The sequence below is a fragment of the Channa argus genome, chromosome 16 (genome assembly GCF_033026475.1).
Source record: "Channa argus isolate prfri chromosome 16, Channa argus male v1.0, whole genome shotgun sequence".
NCBI lineage: Eukaryota > Metazoa > Chordata > Actinopteri > Anabantiformes > Channidae > Channa > Channa argus.
Genome location: NC_090212.1, coordinates 20,821,088 through 20,840,437, shown reverse-complemented (window position 1 = coordinate 20,840,437; position 19,350 = coordinate 20,821,088). Strand labels below are relative to the sequence as shown.

Here is a 19,350-nt window from a genome sequence, read left to right as displayed (position 1 = left end):
CATCCATCAGCCACAACAGTAACACCACCTGCTGGCATTAATGTTGTGGCCTGGGCTTAGCATGAGCACCGTGATCTGTCTGCAGCCTCATATGCAGTAATCTGCCATGCACCATGTGTTGAAAATGGCCAACATTACATTTTTCCCATGGGGACCCCTATCCACCACAACCTGAAACCCAGCAGGTGGGTTTAACACTGTGGCTGGTCGGTGTATAGCTGTGTCTGGAACTGGCAATAAGCCAAAGTCCAAGCAGCGTAGTAACACACATTTGTTTTCCTCAGTTTCACAAAGCCCTCTTTCATTATTGCACTAATTGAAGATTCTCTGGTGTAAGAGTTCAAGCAACACCACCTGCTCCAGATGTTACAATGCCATTCATTGGCTGTTTCTGTTATCAGCACCATAGATATGGACCAGTAGGTTCCTGTTGTTCCTGTTCCTGTTGGGGAGAGATCACAGTGTGTGTGTGTGTGTGTGTGTGTGTGTGTGTGTGTGTGTGTGTTAAAGCACAAAAACATCATTGACTAAAGTAACAATACTTGTAATTTTTGTCCATCCCTGAGGCCCAGGGTTGGGTAAACGGTCTCCATGGCAGCAGAGTAGTGTAGCAGTGCAGCCAGGATTGAAAAACACCCAGAGGCCTAAGTGAAGGAGGAGTTTCCTTCAGTTTGATCTGTGAGGACAAGCAGGATGGGACACATCTGATAACCATGAAATAATCAGAGTTAAGCTGACTTGGTCTGGTTCATGGCTTCAACAGGGGGCTGTGAATCTAAAAAAATATATATAGATATAGATGTATACACACACACACACACACACACACACAAATATATATATATGTATATATGTGTGTCTCTGATTGTCAGAGGTTGGTTAATTTAACCTCTTGAGACTGTGGCTTGTGTCTCTTCATGTTGGTCCACCTATTTTATATTGTATTTGGTTGTTGTCAAATGAGTGAATATGGGATTATTAATATGGGTGATTTAGTTTTTGGATCAGATAAAGTCTGGCTAGATGTCTCTCTGAAGTCCTTATTAAAGCTAAGCAAGCCATCAGTCAACTGTAGCTTCATATTTAGCATAGCAAAAAAACAACTGTGTGTAGTTATTTTTAAATGGTATTTATTAAGTAGATATGTAGATTTAGATTTTTTACTAACATGTGATTCGACATAGGACCATGTTTGTCCAACATCCATTATCTGCTTGTCTTGTTCAGGGTCTCAAATTGCTGAAGCCTATCGCATCTGTCACTGGGCAAGAGGAGGGGTCCTCGCTGGACAGGTCTCGAGTCGGTCTCAGGGCCAACACAGAGACAAACATTTACCCTCAGATTCATACCTACAGGCGATTTAGACTCACCTGAGGGAAGACACACATGCTCCACACAGAACGGCTGCATCTGGCTGGGGAATCAAACCAGGGACCTTTTTAAGTAGTGAGACAGCAGTTCTACCGAGCTGCCCCCAACAAAAGCAGCTTGTCTAAATCTAAATCTGCAGACTGTGCTTTTCATTCACACAATCCAAACTCAGCTCAATAATAAAAAACAAACCTTCCGCTGAATGTGTAACGAGAAGTTGGCTAATTGAAAATGGATTAAAAAGTCATCAGCCACTTTTCACCTTTTGCCATCGCTCATTGTGCAGCACACACACAAACACACAGATTTGTGGGCCCATGGGCCTGTGGTGGCAGGCTTTATGCTGCCATCTTTTCTGCCTTAACCTTATTTGTGTTCTCCTGTCCTGTTTGTTTGTGCTGGTAGCCGCGTAGGCGAATGAGGGGCGAGCGCTAAGGCTCCCATAGCAACAAGCAGATAATACACAGATAACGGTAAACAACATCGACGGAAGGTTGAGTGGATCAACCAGTTTCTGTTTGTCTCACAGTCCACATGTACGTGTGGATGCTCGTGTGTGTGTGTGTCTGAGAATCCCTGTTTACTGGAAACATGGGCCCAAACTCATCATACTGGGTACCTCAATTGTAAAACCCTACTGCTCAGCATTATTCTACCTTTGTACAACCCAAGTCTGTCTTTTGTAGGTTATTTTTTGTAATCTGAGATGCAGCAGAACCCGTCTGCATGTTGTTATGCTATTCAGTGGCTGTTATCCGTTATCAGCATCATATTTATGGGCTTCACATGATGATAAACTCAGTAGATAATCATCATCGTGCAATATGACATAGTATGTGTAGAACTGTTGAAGAAAATACACAGTTTTGTTGCTTTTATTCTTGGGTCTTTTTTTTTTTTCTTTTGTAAATGTTAGTGGTGCTGGTTGAGGGAGGAAGTCCATAAAATGCAGGGTCCGCACTACAGTCCCTGGCTCCTCCTGCTCCAACCGTGGTCCGCAGCACTGATGAATACACTAACCCCGTAAGGGTAAATGTTGAAAATACAATTCATTTAATTTATCCTTTACAGCTAAACTCATTGCCATCAAACTCCACAATGACCTTCATCAGTTCAGTTCAGTTGGAAAGTCAGGATTTTCTTTGGCTTCTTTGTATTTGTGGCAGCAGATTGGTGTATGAGCTGTTTTAATAGTTTTGGACACAGTGCAGTTCTATGGCAAAAAGGACTGAGCTGCACTTCAAAATCTTACAACAATGTCTAATACTGTAATGTGAAGGTATGTAACACAAACAGCACATCTGCAAACTGCCTTAAGTGGAAAATGTCATTTTTGTCCTGGAACCCATATCCTTGTTGAGCAGGGGGGGTTTTCATGACAAATTGCAGTCAGGGGTTTTGTGTATTGTGGTCAATGGCTGAAACCAGCCTGTGTCCTGCCAGAGAATTTAGAAAAAGCCCTAAATTTCCCAGACAAGAGAAGGATTTCCACAGGACTGAAGGTACAAGAGTTCAAGGTAACCTCTCCTCCGCCGCTGCTCCGCACTCCCACACGCCTCCACTTTGTGGATCCAGATTATAATTAAAAGTCGGCAAAAGCTCAAAGATACTCTGTTAGGAAACAGTTGTGTGGGAAGGAGGTGATGTCATTCGAGATAAGATTACTTCATTACATTGTACTTTACAGACGGAACGTGACACGAGACAACGATGTTTTCGCTGACGGACACTTGTTGCTTTGAGGAAAATAACCTATTTTCTATCATTTTTACAACAACATGAGCGACACCAGTTTGCTCTTTTGGTTCAGCAGCTGTAACGCTTCTTTCATCGTTAGGAAATTCCAAATATGTGGAATGTGTCTATGTGAGATTTGATGGGTGATCTACATGCTCCCTGCCGTAGTCCGGGTCCCCTGGTGTTTTCCTGGGATGTGTCCGTATGTAAGTGTAGGAACTGAACTCCAAGTTGCACCTGGTCCTGATGCTTGTAAGACAAAACCATCTGTTAAACAAATATACAAATGTAATTCTGTAAGTTCAGGTGCCACACAGACGCGGTGGCCAGTAGCAAATTGAGGCCATATGCAGAGGCAGGAGGTTCATTGCCCTCCCAAAAGCTGAAATATGACACTACAGAGTTTCAAATGTAACAAAATGAAATGGGCAGCACAGGGGTGGAGTGTGGAGTTGACACGTTCTCCCCCTGCTCCTCCCAAACTGCATTTTAGGTTAATTGGTGTGATTGTTGGTTTGAAGGGTTGTCTGTCTGTGTGTGAGACAGACTGAAGAACGAGACCAGCAGCCACAACAGATTAGTTGTTGTTTTTTTGGGGGGGGGGGTTACCAAAGCAGCTTTAGTTATGTTGCATTTCATAGTCAAACGGAGAGACCGCAATGTGAGATGATGCTGGTGATTGTGTAAAACGAAATGACCAGAAACAAGAAATATTGTATTGAAGGTCACATTTCATTTCTTGACCACAGTGTAAAATCCTAATGGAATTAAACAGGCCCATATATACACTACAACTAATAAACCACTATACGTATCCAGTGCTGGTGGCGACTGTTGGAGCTTGGCAGACTGCGACTGTGAGGATGTCAAACGCACATGGAGCACAGGAAGTGGAAAGCATAATGGAGGGAGGTATAATCATAAACTCCCATTGCACACACTGGACAGCTGCACCCGAGCTGTGTTAAAGCTACAGTAGTACTACAGTAAACAGTAGTACTTTTTAGTGGGCGTGCTCTTACTGTGGAGATTGGCTGTTGATGGCTTCCTGTGACACACACACAGACATATACTCTTCTAAAGGCTTTTCAACCAGGTTCACCTATTCTAACCAATCAGAGAAAGTCAGAGCCTGTGTGTAAAGTGCAGATGTGATGGGGAAGCTTGCACGTATCCGTGCGACGCCGCATGCTTTGATGCCCTGAGTCTCATGCTACAGCTCCCTGTAGCTTGTAAGTTCTTGTCAGCGTTGAGGGTAACTGAGTAAGACTTTACAGTAATCACATTTTTCTGTAATACGGCACATTGAAGTTCTACAAATCGATGAATCCAACAGTCACTGTCATGGAATATTTGAAGCTGTGGTGAGAGACAGATCCTTAATGAGGCATCGTCCTGCAGCCTTGTGCTGGCTAAGTAAAACAACAAGTCTGAGGTTTGAGAGACTTATTAAATATTAATTAATCCTCATGACGCATCAGATAAACTAGCCGCTGATGGGTGTCTATTTAAACGTCCACTTTCCTTTTTTTTATTTTTATTTTTTTCCTTCAAATGGTGTTTTAAGCAGTTCATATTTGTACTAGGTTTTTTTTTTGTTTGTTTTTTTTGACGGGATGCAACAGAAACATAGTAGTTTTTAACGGCTAACGTGTACATTCCTAACAAAACTGGTTATTTTCAATGCAAATCAAACACTTCCTGCTTCTGCTTCACCGTAAAATCTTCCACCCTGAACTCAGAGATTTGAATTTTGTGAGACCGCTCATACTGAGGGCTAACACAGGCTGTCTGGGTGGAGACTGAAGGGGTTTTCAGCCGGGAGGGGCAACCACTGGGCCTTAGACTTTTGATGAACTTTATAAGGTGAAAATGATGGCATCAAAATGTGTATTAATTATTAAAATATCATGTTACTGGAGTTGATGTTACCGACTTTATCCATACGTAATAATACGTCGGGATTTAACTGTGTATTATATTTATATCAAGCTCTACATCTGCAAAAAGTTACTAGCAACTGAAAGAGTACTGGAGTAAAAGTGCAGTGCCTAAGAAAAACACGCACCTTCCTTTTATTTTTTTTTCCAACACGTAAACTTTCTTTTTTAAGACCAACAGAAAAAGACTGTGATGCCAAACAGAACTAATCAAAAATATAACAGAAAATAAGTGATTGCGCACGTTTTCAACCCCTATTCACTAAAATACAGAACTGAATTAGAGCTTAGGATGGATCCACGATTCAGATTCAGCCCCCTCCAGCTCAGCGGAGATGATAGGAATTGGTTTTCTCGATACCTGCATTCTGCTCAGCTCCTCTCATTCAGAAGATAGATCTAATAGATTGATGCTAATAATCCATCAACCCTCCTGACCTAACCTGCGCTTCACCTCGGAGTACATGCAGCTGAATATTCAGTCTATTACTGGAGTAATAGGCAGAAGTTGGATGAAAGCACTAGGAATCTAGCTCTTTTTCCCCTGTCTGTCATTACTGCCGGAGCAGCCGCGGCACAGAGGGCCAATGAAACTAATTCAGACATGATTAAGGGGAAAAAATTGGGCAATGGATGAATCAGCTTGCATTTTCAAAGAATTTAGACTCACAAGAAGCAGAGGGACTCGCCGTCCGTGTAGATGCCCCGTAGGAACACGTGACACACTAACTTAAACACACACACTGTAATCCACAGCCCTCCCTCCCCCACACACTCACACACACACACACACACACACACACACACACACTCACACACACACACACACACATCCCAGTCTGAGGGGGAGGGCACATTTATCTCTTTTCACTCTCTCTGGTCCCTGTACTACTGGAGCAAAGGCTAAAGGAGAAGAGAGGACACAAGGGAACACACAGTTCCTCACTTCACTTGGGAGTTTTGGAAAGGACATGGTCCACCGCCTTGTATCTCGTAACATCATGCTGCAGTGTGTGTCAGCGACTAATATGGCAAACAGAATTATCAGACGATAATTGAAGTAGGCAGAGAAAGAATCCATGAATCAGAACAAGTATGTTGTATTTCTAAAGGACTAAAAAAAAAAAAATCTCAGTGAATTAATAATTTGAGGCAAACAAAGCTGGCTTCTATCAAAACTCCATTTCTTTCTTTCTTTGTGGCATTCTCCTCCAGCTGTTTGCTCCGCTCTGTTACGTTTCTGCTGTGCTTGAACTACAATGCAGCGCATAAAGCTTTCAGACACGCCTCAAAACAAGCCTCTCCCTGCAAGATTAGCTTCTCTTCAAGTCGGTTTAGCCCTGCTCTTCTCACCGAACTACATTCAAACAAATGATATTAAGGAGCAGTTTTGCATTTTAGACCTGCTGAATGGCTGATGTTGAGCACTCTGTGCTTTAAAAATCACAAATGTCATGTACAAAAGATATGTTGCTTACACTTTAGGGCAACTCCTGCAATTAGTTTTTCTTTGTCTTTTTGTCTTTGATATAAAGAAAAATTCTGCTTTTGATTTGAATACAAATGCTTCACCTTCATCTTATTATTAGTAGTCAGCACAGGCCAAATAATGGCTGATAATGATGCTTGTGTGATAAGTGCATTTTCTAGTAAGTTTACACATTTCGGACATTGAAATTAAAATCACATTGTGCAACTTAAACCAGCGCTAACGTGAGTCTCAGAATCGGTCCTGTCTGCTGTGGACAGTTGTCCCTGTTACTGCTCTGATACAACTTTACTTCACTCGTCACTCTGCACAGCCTTTAAGGTAGTTGCAATTATTAATAGAAGTTAATAAACGTATGTCTGCTTCTCTGTAATTGGTCAGTAGGTGGAGCCTCGCTCAAAACGCTTTTTAGAAGTAGATGTTTCTGCACTGCTCCACATTAGGCCTTTTTCAGTTAACTCAGTGTGATTTTTATTTATTTTTTTTAAATAGTCAGTAGTAATCAATAATTTCAATTGAACTGTTTTGTTTTTAGTAAGTTTATACAAATTATTTACATTGACATTAAACTTAAGCAGGGTTTGATACTGAAGAGTGAAACTGGTTTTGAAGTATAAAAAGAGGAGGCCTTATGTTATCAGAGTGCTAACATCAATACTGGATGATTCAACAACGTCCTTGGAAACATCTTTGTTGTTTTTCTGTTTCTGTGGATTCCTACAGTGCACAGCTACTACTGTGTGGTTACAGTTAATGAACGTGGTTATGGCAGATGAACTATAACTATATTGTGGCTCAGGTATTTGAATAAATGAGTCGAACGTCTGACAGCTGGAGATGAGAAACCCACTGGTTTCTACACTGATACCGGACATTGGTGCTGGTAGCAAATCCTCCAAAACAGTTTCCTATAATCCTAGTTGGGTTGAACCAAGGCCACAAACAGGAGCATCAGTTACTGTACCAGTAAAATGTGCTATTATCACCATGAATTTAATTTGTACAGACATGTGACTAAATGTGACTGTGCCACTTCCTGCCCATTTAAAGCAGTTTAAGACTAATTAGTTTGTTTCCTCCTAATTTCCTTTAGCTCCATAATTTTGTTATTGCTTCATCAAAAGGCCAAAATCAGTCAGAATTACCCTTTTGGTCCGTTGGCCTTAGAAACAGATTTGACAAGTTTTTTTTTATTCAGCCCAGTAAATTGATCTCATTTCAGCTGTGAAATATGCAACTGTCCAAGCCTGAACTGTTAGATCACCTCAGCCGCATGCAGATTATAGAGATAATGTTTTTCTTTATTTTAAATCCCATATGTCTGATTAGAGGGGAGAGAGCTGATATAAAGCGGTTTGACCTCAGAGCACAGAGAGGAGATGAGCTTAGACTTGTAAAATGGAAGGTGGAAATCAAATCCAAAGTGTGATGCAGGAGCTGTCAGACGCAGCAGTTAGAGCCACATCACTCAACTTCAAACTGACTGAAAATGTTAGTTAATCACATCTGCACCCACGTAATGAAAACAACAATAGTGCTTTTATTTGGTTAGTTGTTCAATTAAGCACCTGATTGACAAATGGGCCGTTTCACAGACGGAGTCATTATTGTCTCCCAGAAGAATTTAAAGCGTTCGTACCTGCAGTCAGCGTGGAAACACGTCATTGCTGACATTACTAAAAGGTGTTTAGCGTTCTGTCATTTTCTGTGCTATTTGGGCCTGTACTGCTGCTCCATGATGTATTTTCATGCAAATATACTTGGCCCAGTTTCAAAAGTTACATTAACTCACCCTGCACACAATTAAAGGGTTAATTCACGCAAATTACATAAGGCCTTTTGATTGCTCCATTTCATTGCTACTGCATATAACTGGTACACGACAAAAACAGGGCCCATTGTGTGTAAAGCAATTATTTGCAATCTCACATTTCTTTCTAAAAGCTAATAAAGTAGTTAAAATTTCACTATATACAATTTTTCTTAGTGAAGCACACAACTTTTAAATGTATTTATTGTTCTGTGTCAGACTCGTTCCCTCCTAATGACTGTAGTTAGAACCTCACACAGACACTGCAGCGCATTGAAGGTCACATCACGCAAAGTGCATCAAACTATGATGTTGTCCAGTCAGGAGGCTGGAATTTTCTGAGCACAATTGCCCCTGTAGCTCAGTAGCGTGTTGTTTTTCGGCGACACACTGAACGCCGAGTTGTTCCCGGTGGATCAGGTGAGCGCTGCATTGTGGCCACTGTCCTCAGTGTGTGATTGTGTGAATGAGAAGAAGCATTGTGAAGTGCTTTGGACCATTTGCCATTAACTAAACTAAAAGTAGAAAGTGATCACATGGGGGGGCTACAATCTTACCTCAGTGAAGAGTAAGTGGTTCTATTGCAGAAAACGCCAGCAGAAAGACTTTGTAAAAGGTCAAAACAAGAAAATGTTGGGCTATGACATAGCTGCAGCCACTGAAACGCATGTGATGTGTAATGGCGACAAATGGGGATATAGAAAGGTAGCAGGGTTCCTAAACCCACCATAAACATGGTTGGATTTACAATTTGGCTAAAAAGGGAGACGGGTGCGGGGACCCAGAGGCTCCACGTTAACAAGATCGCAGTTTTGTAGTAATTCAGTAAAATGAAAATGGCACCACATGCAGAAATGATCGGGGCCTCGAGTTGTCTTCTGTGCATCACTGATGCATTGTGCTGTGCTGCACATGAGAACCGGCCTAACGACAGTGTAGCAGTGAAAACCCTGTTCTGTCTTCATCGTACCGCCAGTCGCTGCTTCCTGTGAATTTCCATCCAAATTTATTACAGTGACTCACGTGTTGCTATTATCTGCAGCTTGGGAACAGAAAGGTGTCCAAAATGAATCCTATGCAAATCAAATGACTAGTGATGAATATTTGAATTCATTTGTCATTGTTTAAAATGTGCTGCCGTTTTTCTCAGTGGATTCAGGTTTTGCTCTTCAGGCTTCATCTCTTTTAGTTTTTAACTCTGAGCTGATTAAAAACGCAGACAAGCTACAGATCGCCATGCTTTAATTTTATTTTTATTCATTTCTTCCTTGTGTTTTGAACCAGATTCGAGTAAAGGTTGTGACCCTCCTCTTCCTCCTGCTGTGCGCAACGCTGCCAGGCAGCGCTCCAAGGGGGCGTGGTCAGTGACGTGTCCGAATCGACCAAACCTTAAACCTGGCGCTTTGAGGACTGGAGAGAGGATGAAGAGGGGGGGGGAAGTGATTGGAGTCCCAGGAAAGAAGAGCTTCTCTGAGGAATAAGCGCCGGGCGACATGTAATGTCCGTGTGTTGCTTCACTTTTTCCGCTTCATTGAGTGTGTGGCGGCTCCGGAGGCGCTGGACGCGCACAAAACTCTAGCAGCGGATCACCCGAGTGACAGGTTTGTGACATTTTATTTCTGGGGCTTTAAAAAGACGAAGCCAGCGGCGTCCAGCGTGGCAGGTGCCGCTGTGCTCCTGGTCTGATGGGCTTGATAAGAACCAGCTGCGGAAAGTGCGTTTCGCAGCTTGTTGGACAACTTTACGCGGCGCTTTGCAGCTTCGGGAGTTCGCCGGTAAATTCGTTTGTTTAAATGTGTTTGCTGAGCTGTTGCTGCAGAAAACTGCAGCTTCAACGTGACATGTTTAAACCAAGGCACTTAGAAATGAACCAAGCTTTAAGGTTTAGGTTATAGAAGGAATTAGTGACCATAAAGCTTTTGGATTTGATGTCTGTCTGAACACAAACGAGAAAAAAAAAAAAAAAACGTGAATTAAAATGTAGGTTTTTGTGTTGTCTTTCCACAGAAACACAACAGCACACTTGTATAGAACAGCCATTTATTTTTAGAACTTTTAGACCCCACATCCTTCCTTCCTCAACAGGAGTAGTCCAGTACACCTCCTTAATGCTGCCTCAAATACACGTGTAGTATATTTGGACATGATGAAGTTGGAACATTCATTGAATGTGGTAGAGAAGCAGGAAAAGCTGTAGGTCATTCACTCTGGGTGTTGCCAGAGCAAGAGGCAAAAATGTACAACTCTGAATCGTGAAGAGAAAACGCCGGGAAAATCTGTTATTACTGTGTTTCTTTTTTGTATCGAGTCATAATTTTACTAAAAATTATTCAAGTTGAAACAGTGAGTTAAAATATGATGGGAGTTTGTGGCATGTGGAGATGACCGTGTTGTTCTGCCTCAGCCAGGTCGGAGCACTGAATCTTCTGAAGTGCATCCAGCATATGGGGAAGTTTGTGAGGCGTTGATGTTCCCTTTACATTCCTGTGTGACCCAATTGCATTTCGGGTGCTGTTCATTTTATTACAGCATAACTGGAGTTTTGGTTCACACACTAATCGTTTGACCCCTCTGCTGATAATTTTATCACTTTGACAAAACCGACCCTATCTGCTCCCGTCCTCCTGGCTCTGCAGTGGAACACAATGGTGAGGATGTGAGCCTGGCAGCCTCCTGTCCGTAGCCTTGAGACTGCTCATGCCGTAATAATAATCTGGTCTGTTACTGTAAATACCAGATTCCTTCTGCGCTCATGTATAACTGTGGGGGAGTCGAGAGTGTATGTGTGTGTTTGTGGGGAGGACAGAGGGAAATGCTGCTGCTGCCAGAAATAAGAACTCGTACTCCAAGCACATCCCCTTCTGCGGCTTTCGCCCACGTCAGGGCATTCCACCCGCCGGGGCTGAAAACTCGTCAAGGTCATGCTGCTCAACGATCACTGATTAACACAGCATGCGTGCACGGCAACCGCCCCCCCCCCCCAACCCACAGGTTGTCCATCACCTGAGATGCCGGAGTGCAGCTTCAGTACCCCCCTCTCTGTCCGATTCTTGTTACGCTTCACGTGGCTCTGCACAGCCCTTTAGGTAGTTGTACTCATTAAAAAACTATTTAAAAAAAAATTGTTACAAAACTTACTAATGAACAGAAGGAGTTGCTTCTCTCTGATTGGTCAGTACTGCGAGCCTCAAACCTAAAGTGCTTTTTAAAAGTAAAAAATTTCTGCACCACTGATTACACTGTTTAATAGGTGTGTGCTCCTTGAGGCCTCCGGTGTGTGTTAGTGCAGAAAATGTTGCACACTGTAGCTTTAAAGGCAGCTGTGCATGTTTATTTCCACGCTGCAGCCCCCCCTCCAGTGTTTCCAGGCAGTAAGAGGAGCGTGTCATGCCTCAGTTGTAGTACAGTCCCTGTGTGTGGTAGCTGGGTGTAAATAAGCATGCTGAAAGCAGTTGGTGTGATCCCTGGAGCACTCTCTTAATTAATTCAGCTGCTTTGGCCAGGTGGCAGCAGAAACTGTTTACTATGAGAGTCTTGACAATCCTGGATGAAGATATTTGGTGGCCAAACATAGTACGGGGAGCTGAGGTGGAGAAAATGAACCGTGATGCTTTTTTAGCAGCACCCTGCATGTGCCAGGCTGCTGTTAGATTTAGCACGTTCTGATATTTTACACAGGACTCCAGTCTTTGTTCAGTCAGCGGATGCTTTCTGAAGAGCAGCAAGCGTCCGCGTTAGAATTCTAACCAAAGGAGCGAACTTGACTAACTGCATCAGTTTAACTTTAATCAGCTTAATTTGCACATTGGTGAACGTAACGCCAACGGAGTCACGTCAGAGCTTGTACAAGCCGAATGAGTCCTGCCTGCTCTCTGACTGTACATTCTAACTGTTAATGTTTTGGCGTTTCTGCTGTGTACTGGGGGCAGTGTAGAGCAGTATTGCTACATGACCTGTTCTCAGCACGTATAAAAGGGGGAGCGAGGCCTAAATGCAGTGCAAAGGGATGTGGAATCTCTCGGCTCATCGAATGAGTTAAGATGTGTTGTTGGTGTTGCACAGCCAGTACGAGTCGTGTTTTACTTCTTCATCCTTCACTACCGTATGTTTCACAAAACTGCTGGTTCACATCACAGCCACAGGTGTGACAGGAAACTCTGTACATGGTGATGTGTTCAACATGTTTTAGCTTGTGAAGAAGCACAGAAGGAGTTTTACTGAGCATTGTGCTTAAAAATACCTTTGTTAACTTGTAGTGTAAGAGGACCCCGCATGTGTCATGGATTTGTTGCTGCTCACGTGTAAAGTTGAACATTGCTGTGCATTTCTAACAACAACCTGAGGCACAGAACACGGTGGATTCACTTTGAGTTCCTCTTTTCAGTACTGGTCATTCTGCTGCAAATCTGCCAGGCTTCGATATCAATTCAATAATTCTAGAAACATTTTCCTCTTCATCACTGTGGGTTAATGATGATGAGACAAAAATTAAATGTGCAACACAATGAAATGTGCAAAAAGTGAAGTACATATCCCAATATACACCAGTTAACCGTGCACCCGCTTGGCTTTGCTTTTGCAATGTGAGAAAAGGGTGAAGAATTTTGACTTCTTTCCAAAATGACAACACGGCTCTCTGATTCACAGTGGTGGACGAAATCAAATATTTCTATTAAAATGACAAAATGATTGATTACTAGAAACAATTAAAAAATATCACCATCATCCAGTTATGATTTCTAACAAGTTTGTATGGGCAATTTTTTTTTTTTTTTTTTTTTTTTTTTTTTTTTTTTTTTTACGATCTTCCATTTAATGGAATCAAAAGCAGAATCAGGTTCGTGTGTCTGTACCTCCCAGATCTCACACCACCCACATTTATTTCTGTGTGCTCCTGTCATGCGTGACGGAGAGAAGCATAAGAAACACGATGTCTGGTGTTTTTAGTTTAAAAACATTAAGCAAACAATAAGTTTTGTCTCCGCTCCCTCCATCTTTCCAATTTTTTTTATTTATGAAAATCGAGGATTCAGTTTTTCACATGCTGCATCTACACTTTAGCAGAGTCCTTTCATCTTGTAATTTAATAATTTAATTCCCAGTATTTTTCAGTGTTACTGTATTTGAAGGGAAAAGGGGCTTTGAATAAAAGGCTGGAGCACTGTGCTGGCAGGTGGACAGCGGCGCAGCGCTGACAGGTGACAGGTAAAATGTCTCCAGACCCCGACGCTGTAATCAGCCGCTCGATTCTCGTGAAGCCGCTCGCTGCTCGGCTCCTGCGAGCTGGAAGCGGCTCCGTCAGGCTCCTCCTGCTCCCATGTAATCTGTTGACCTCTTCAATGGGACAAAGCTCCTGTCCTCTAGCAGCTCCTTGTTGGCTTTGTGAGGCTGAGAGAATGGAGGAATAGAGGCTGGCTAATGCTTTTGCTGCGGGTCTTTGTGTTTCGGTATGTGCTGCTGGCTGGGATCCTTCCTCTTAGGCGAGAAGGGTCTTTGCTCCTTTTTATACGCAAGAAGTAAACACGTTTTAATATACATGCCTGCAAACTATTCTGTGCACAGAGGTTTCATCCACATTCGGAGCTCATGTTATTCCTACATGTGGTTTGTTAGAACATGAAGTTCTCCATTGTGGGTAAAAGTGCTTTTTTTGTGTGTGGTTCTGTTTGTGTAGACGTTCAGACTTTGACCGTATCTACTGTTGTCCAAAGGTGGTCAGACACAGGCGGAGAGAGATGAACGTGAACTGGGCTTTGTCGGCCGTCTTTGTTCACGAATCCCACTAGTGCCAATATATTGCGACATTTTCAGACTAGATGGTGAAATCCATATTTATTCATGTCTAAGTTCTTCTCGTCTGCTGAGGAGCTGTTGGTCTTTACATGCTTTCAGCCGAGACCTTGATTAAAAACAAAAAGAAATTTGAGCAGCAGTTACACGTGCCAGAGATGTCAAAGGTCAGAGCCATTGTTCCTAACTTCATCCTGTGACCACAGGCTCTACAAACGGTCTAAACTGCTCCAGAACGATTTCAGCATCTTTATGTAGGCTGCAGCTATTTTTGTTGTCAGGTAATAATGCTGCTATTTAAACCAAAAAAAAAGTCATATCAACCTGGTTGGTTTTAATCGGTTACTGGCTTTACTCTGGTGGCGTGTGACATTTTCATGTCACACTTAAAGTCAGCCTCTTAGCTTTTCGTGTACCGTTCACTTTACCCTTTAACTGACACTTTTTGCCACTATTTTGCTGTAGTAAAAACTCTCTAAAAACCTATCTTTGGCCGTTTGGCCTTATTCATGCTTTTATATGGAACTAAATCATTGTTTTGTTGCAGAAATGAATGAACTTCATTCATGCCTAGGATAACCATAACAGGACAAGTCAACCAGCAGATAATGCTTCCTGATTGGCTAATATGACAAATAAAACCTAAAATATTGCTAAATGAAGAAGCAGCAACACAATTCTGCTAATAAATATTTTACAAATGTATTTCTTAGTTTGGAATTTAAAGGGTTAATAATACGTATTGTAACAATGATTATTTTTTTCCAGATGTGTGCATTGAGGTTAAATATAATATAAATGTTTTTATCCCCCTTTTTTTTTTTTTTTAAATGAGGGGAAAAAATGTTTTTCATCAACATATTTAATGCACAATCATCTAGAGTCAATCAATAAAAATATGTTAAAGTTAATTCCTCAAGGTGGATGCGAACTTTTGCACCAATGATTTTAATAGTTTACTATAACTAAACACTTTCTGATGAACGTCTGAACTGGCCAAATTTGCATTATTATTTTGATTAGCATCCATGCAAACCTTCACACCTGGGACACTGTGTTCAAGTGGCACATGGACTCCTGACCTGTCCTGTTGTGTTTACCTGCTGTGTAACATGAAAGATTTAGCTGTGATAGGAATTTTATTTTTCTCCATGTGTCTACTGTAGATAAAAGCCCAGTTCAGTTACTGAGCAGGTACACGGTCACAGACCCCCTCAGTGACACACAGGAAGACAGCTGGAACAGGGACCAACAGCAGTACTGCAAACAAACAGTTAATTTCATTATACACTGAGCGGCCACAACATTAAGACCACCTCAAGGTACCAATACTACTGATGACACCAATATGCTGCATGTGGCATGTGCTGTAACCTTAAAGCTGCCAGGTGGTGGTGGTGGTAATGCTGTGGCAGACTCTGGTGGACCATCAATTTATAGAAGATATCATTAACAATTTATGATTTGTGAAATATATTCTACTTTTTTTTTTTTTTTTTTCCTGTGAATGGGTGACTTTCATTTCATTTGCACATCAGTAGTTAAATTGAACAGTTCACTTGTTTACAGTATTATTCTCAAGCTAACAGTATATTTTCTGCGTAATTTACCTGAAACTTCGCTGAAAACGTAGCTGTTAAATACCGGAAAATCCTAATCTCTATTTCCTGTTTTACAAATGGACACAGCGTTAATTATTTCCTCCTTACATTAAAGTTCATAATTCAAATGCATAATCTTGGACATTATTTTTAATTTTAAAACATTTTTTTATTCTTGAGATGAAAAATGTGCCACACTTTATTTTCCACGCCCATTAGAAAATTAGAAACAAGTTTTTTTAGTATAACAGCGGAGTTGGTGAATTTTTACAGCTGGGCCTGTTTAAAATTGTATCAACTTAAATATGCAACTTTTGCAACAAACGTCTGTCTTTTTAGCAGTTCTGGCATAACTTGTTTTCACTTACAAAACTGAGCAACATTACAACATGTATCAAAAATCATACAAATTGTTTTTTTTATGCTCTAAAATCTTACTGTGGAGAGGTGCTTGTTGAAGTGGCATGTTGTAGCTTTAATGACTGTAGCATTTAACACTTTCTCCATCCTTTCTTATTCATAGAGGCCTGTCTTAGTTATTCTCATATTTTTCATAATTTACAGCTAAAACCCAGGTGGTTGCCAGCTATTATGAGAAATCATTAATTATAAGAGATGCTTCCAGGAAATCTGTTGGAAAATACAGCCTCTGTCAAATAAAATGCTTTCACTGTAGAAGAGTGGTTGCTATAGCAGCAGCATCAGGGTTATAAGTGACGCTTTAATATTTGATGCTTTCTAATGTACCATGTACAGTCAGACACACAGAGCAGTAGCAGCAGAGGAAATGTATTTTCGAAGAAATGTTTTGGAGCCAAACTTGCCCTTCTAACCAATCAGAGAAGGTCAAACCCTGTGCGTCACATTCAGATGCGAAAGGAGACCTTGTCTCCCGGGGGGAGGATTTCCAGTCTCATTTAACGGCTAACTTTATTCTAAAAAGCAGTTTATTCTGACTTTAACTTTAGGTAGTTGCCGTACATCGATCAGCCACAACATTATTACCACCTGGTGGTTTTAATATTAAAATATTTAGTTTTTTTTAATAAGAATATTCTTAACTAATGAATGCTGAGGTATGATTATGTGTTAACCACCTGTGAGTACAGAGTGGTTAAAATCAGCTCAACCGTCACCGACAGTGACCCCTTTACTTATGCACTTGAAGTAAAATGTTAGATGACCTGCTTAGTAGTTGTATTTGAGTAAAATATCTAAAGTGGTACTGAGCATTTGTTTTGTTCAAATCCTGTTTTTGCATTTTTACTTGAGTATTGACTTTGTGTACTGCTACCACCCCTGTACACAGTGTATCACATTTTGCAGAGGGCTCAGAGTGGCCATGCTGACCCTGGTCCTCCATGACATTATTAAGACCACTGGAATTAATGTTGTGGCTGATACTGCAAGAGATTATCTCCACCAGCTTTGTCAGCAAAGTTGGCCATATATTTTTCTATTGCTGCTGTGATTGCAATACACTGCTGCTGGAAGTTTGTTTGATAGAAAAAAAAAAAAAATAGACAAAAATCTTGACAGCCCTTTAGATCCAGCCCCCATGAAGACCAGATCATGCAAATGAAACGGTGGAATAAAAGACAGAGTTGCATTATGACAGTGTCCTTTGACCCTTTGTTGTCTGCCTGGTGGTTTACTGTGGAAGGCTGCCATGAACAGCAGTCTGTCCAAAGCTCAAGCTTCTGACAACACAGCTTTCTGTTGAACCACACAGCCTGAAGAAGCAAGTGAGTTGTTTAATGGTTCTGATGACTTTCAGTGTATTGTTCAGTTTGTTTTAGCTTGTTGAACAGCAGACCTCCTTGTAAGCAACAATGAAAAGACTGATTCATTTAAATTTGGGCTGAGGTGACACAGTGTGAAATACTTCTGCTATAACTGCTTTTGTTTTTCTCTCCAACAGTTAGATTTCCTGACTTACAGCCAGTTTGTATCGCTAGTGCAGTGTTGCCTGTTTTTGTAAACCTTGATCTGGTTATGTTTAGCTCTTGCAGTTCAGCTTTCACGGACAAAACGTTTTCATTTTGCATATCAGCAGACGTGGCCACAGCCACTTGCAACAGCACAATAATCTAAACCTTGGAAGCAGACACAAAACAGAGTTGCATGAATTTGATATGTGGTGAAGTGTTTGTGATGAATTGTGTGACTCTGTCAAATGGCAGCTTAAATGCTCACATGCATTCAAAGCTACGTACGTTCGCTTTCAAAATCCAAAAACTTATATAAGCCAATTTATTGACAACATAAGTGTCCATCATATTCCTGAGGCTACTGAGATGAATGTTTAATGGAAGCTGGGCAGAGTGTGTTGCCCTCTGACCCAGTTGCTGTTTGCAATAAGATAAAGTGTGCGTTGGTTTGACCAAGTGTTTTGTCAGCTATTTTTGGGTTTAGTCTTACTCCATCTACATTCAAGTTATGTTTTTGACTAACATGTCCACATTACAAAAGCTAAACAAAATGAAAATGGCAATGAGCCACGTGGGTTTGTGTGATTCATGGACATGCGGCTGGTCTGTTATTTTAGCAGTAAATAATACATTCAGATGTGAGGACGAAAAGATGATACCTGAAAGGATGCGAGAACATTAGCAGATCATTGCAATCGTAACTCGTTCGCTGTGAGTGAATCATTGCTAAGTGAGCGGTGAGTGTTGTGAGAAATGATTGCTTTTATACACTAAATGTTAAAAGTACCATTTAAATAAATTGAAGGAAATATTTAGAGGTGCCAAAAGAAAAAAATTAGCCCAGCGCTGGTCAGCTACAACATTTTACAACATCCAACTTTTTGCGTGTGTGTGTGTGTGTGTGTGTGTGTGTGTGTGTGTGTGTGAATCCTAAATTAAAAAAAAAAAAAAAAAAACTTGCTTTAGGTAGAAAGACATTGTCAACAAAAAGAGAGAGTTTCTGTAAATTAATATGAACTGCTGCAGGTGTCCCAGCTGCAGTGTTGGAAAAGTGACAAACCACAACCTCTGGTCATTGTTGTGGTTGAAATTTTGGATTGGAGTTCAAGTTTAGTTAAAGAAACACAAAGAGAAGCACTTTATTTCCAGAATACACTGAGACTATCCCCTGTAAGACCAGCAGTGTGTAGGGATTTCATCTCTAAACTCCTTAGACAACATGAAACTTTGTTGAGAAAGGATAATAAATATATTTTCATAGTTTGTTTACCCCTAAAAAGCCAGTGGGGATTTCTGTAACTGTCTGCTGTTTGTTGCTAGGCAGGTCATTTAAAGTGGGTTTATTACATCTTCTTTGATGAAAACTGCTGCCTGCTGGTTCTGGAGATGAATATTAATTTAACACCAGCTTTAACACTGGTCATTTTTGGTTTGCTCACATGCTGTTTTGTTTCTAGCCAAGGCTTTTTAGGAGCGACAGCACATGTTGTTCTAAACACCAGCGATAGCAGCTTAATCACTTAGTTTATTTTTAAGATTTATGCTTCTGATGGTCCAAAATAGCATTGAGTTTTAAGAAGCACTAAATCACTTTGCAGATTTTTGTCTGGGGACCTTGTTGGGCTCAGGTGGTGTTAGATGTTCATATAAAAAAAGTTAATCAACTTTTAGCAGTCACAGT

At 41.1% G+C, this 19,350-nt stretch overlaps 1 protein-coding gene across 9 annotated transcripts in view; it reads left to right on the top strand.

Annotated features, from left to right (window-relative positions):
* The first annotated feature begins 9,758 nt into the window (after positions 1–9,758).
* Positions 9,759–19,350, top strand: part of LOC137101675 (estrogen receptor beta-like) — a 35,587-nt gene continuing 25,995 nt past the window's right edge. For 6 of the 9 annotated variants that reach the window (XR_010911089.1, XR_010911088.1, XR_010911085.1 and 3 more), the window contains exon 1: positions 17,333–17,483. The gene's annotated coding sequence lies outside the window, so the exon portion shown is untranslated. Of the gene's footprint in view, positions 9,949–13,693; positions 13,795–17,332; positions 17,484–19,350 lie in introns of those variants that run through there. The other 3 variants (XM_067480372.1, XM_067480374.1, XM_067480373.1) reach the window with 3 other exon arrangements.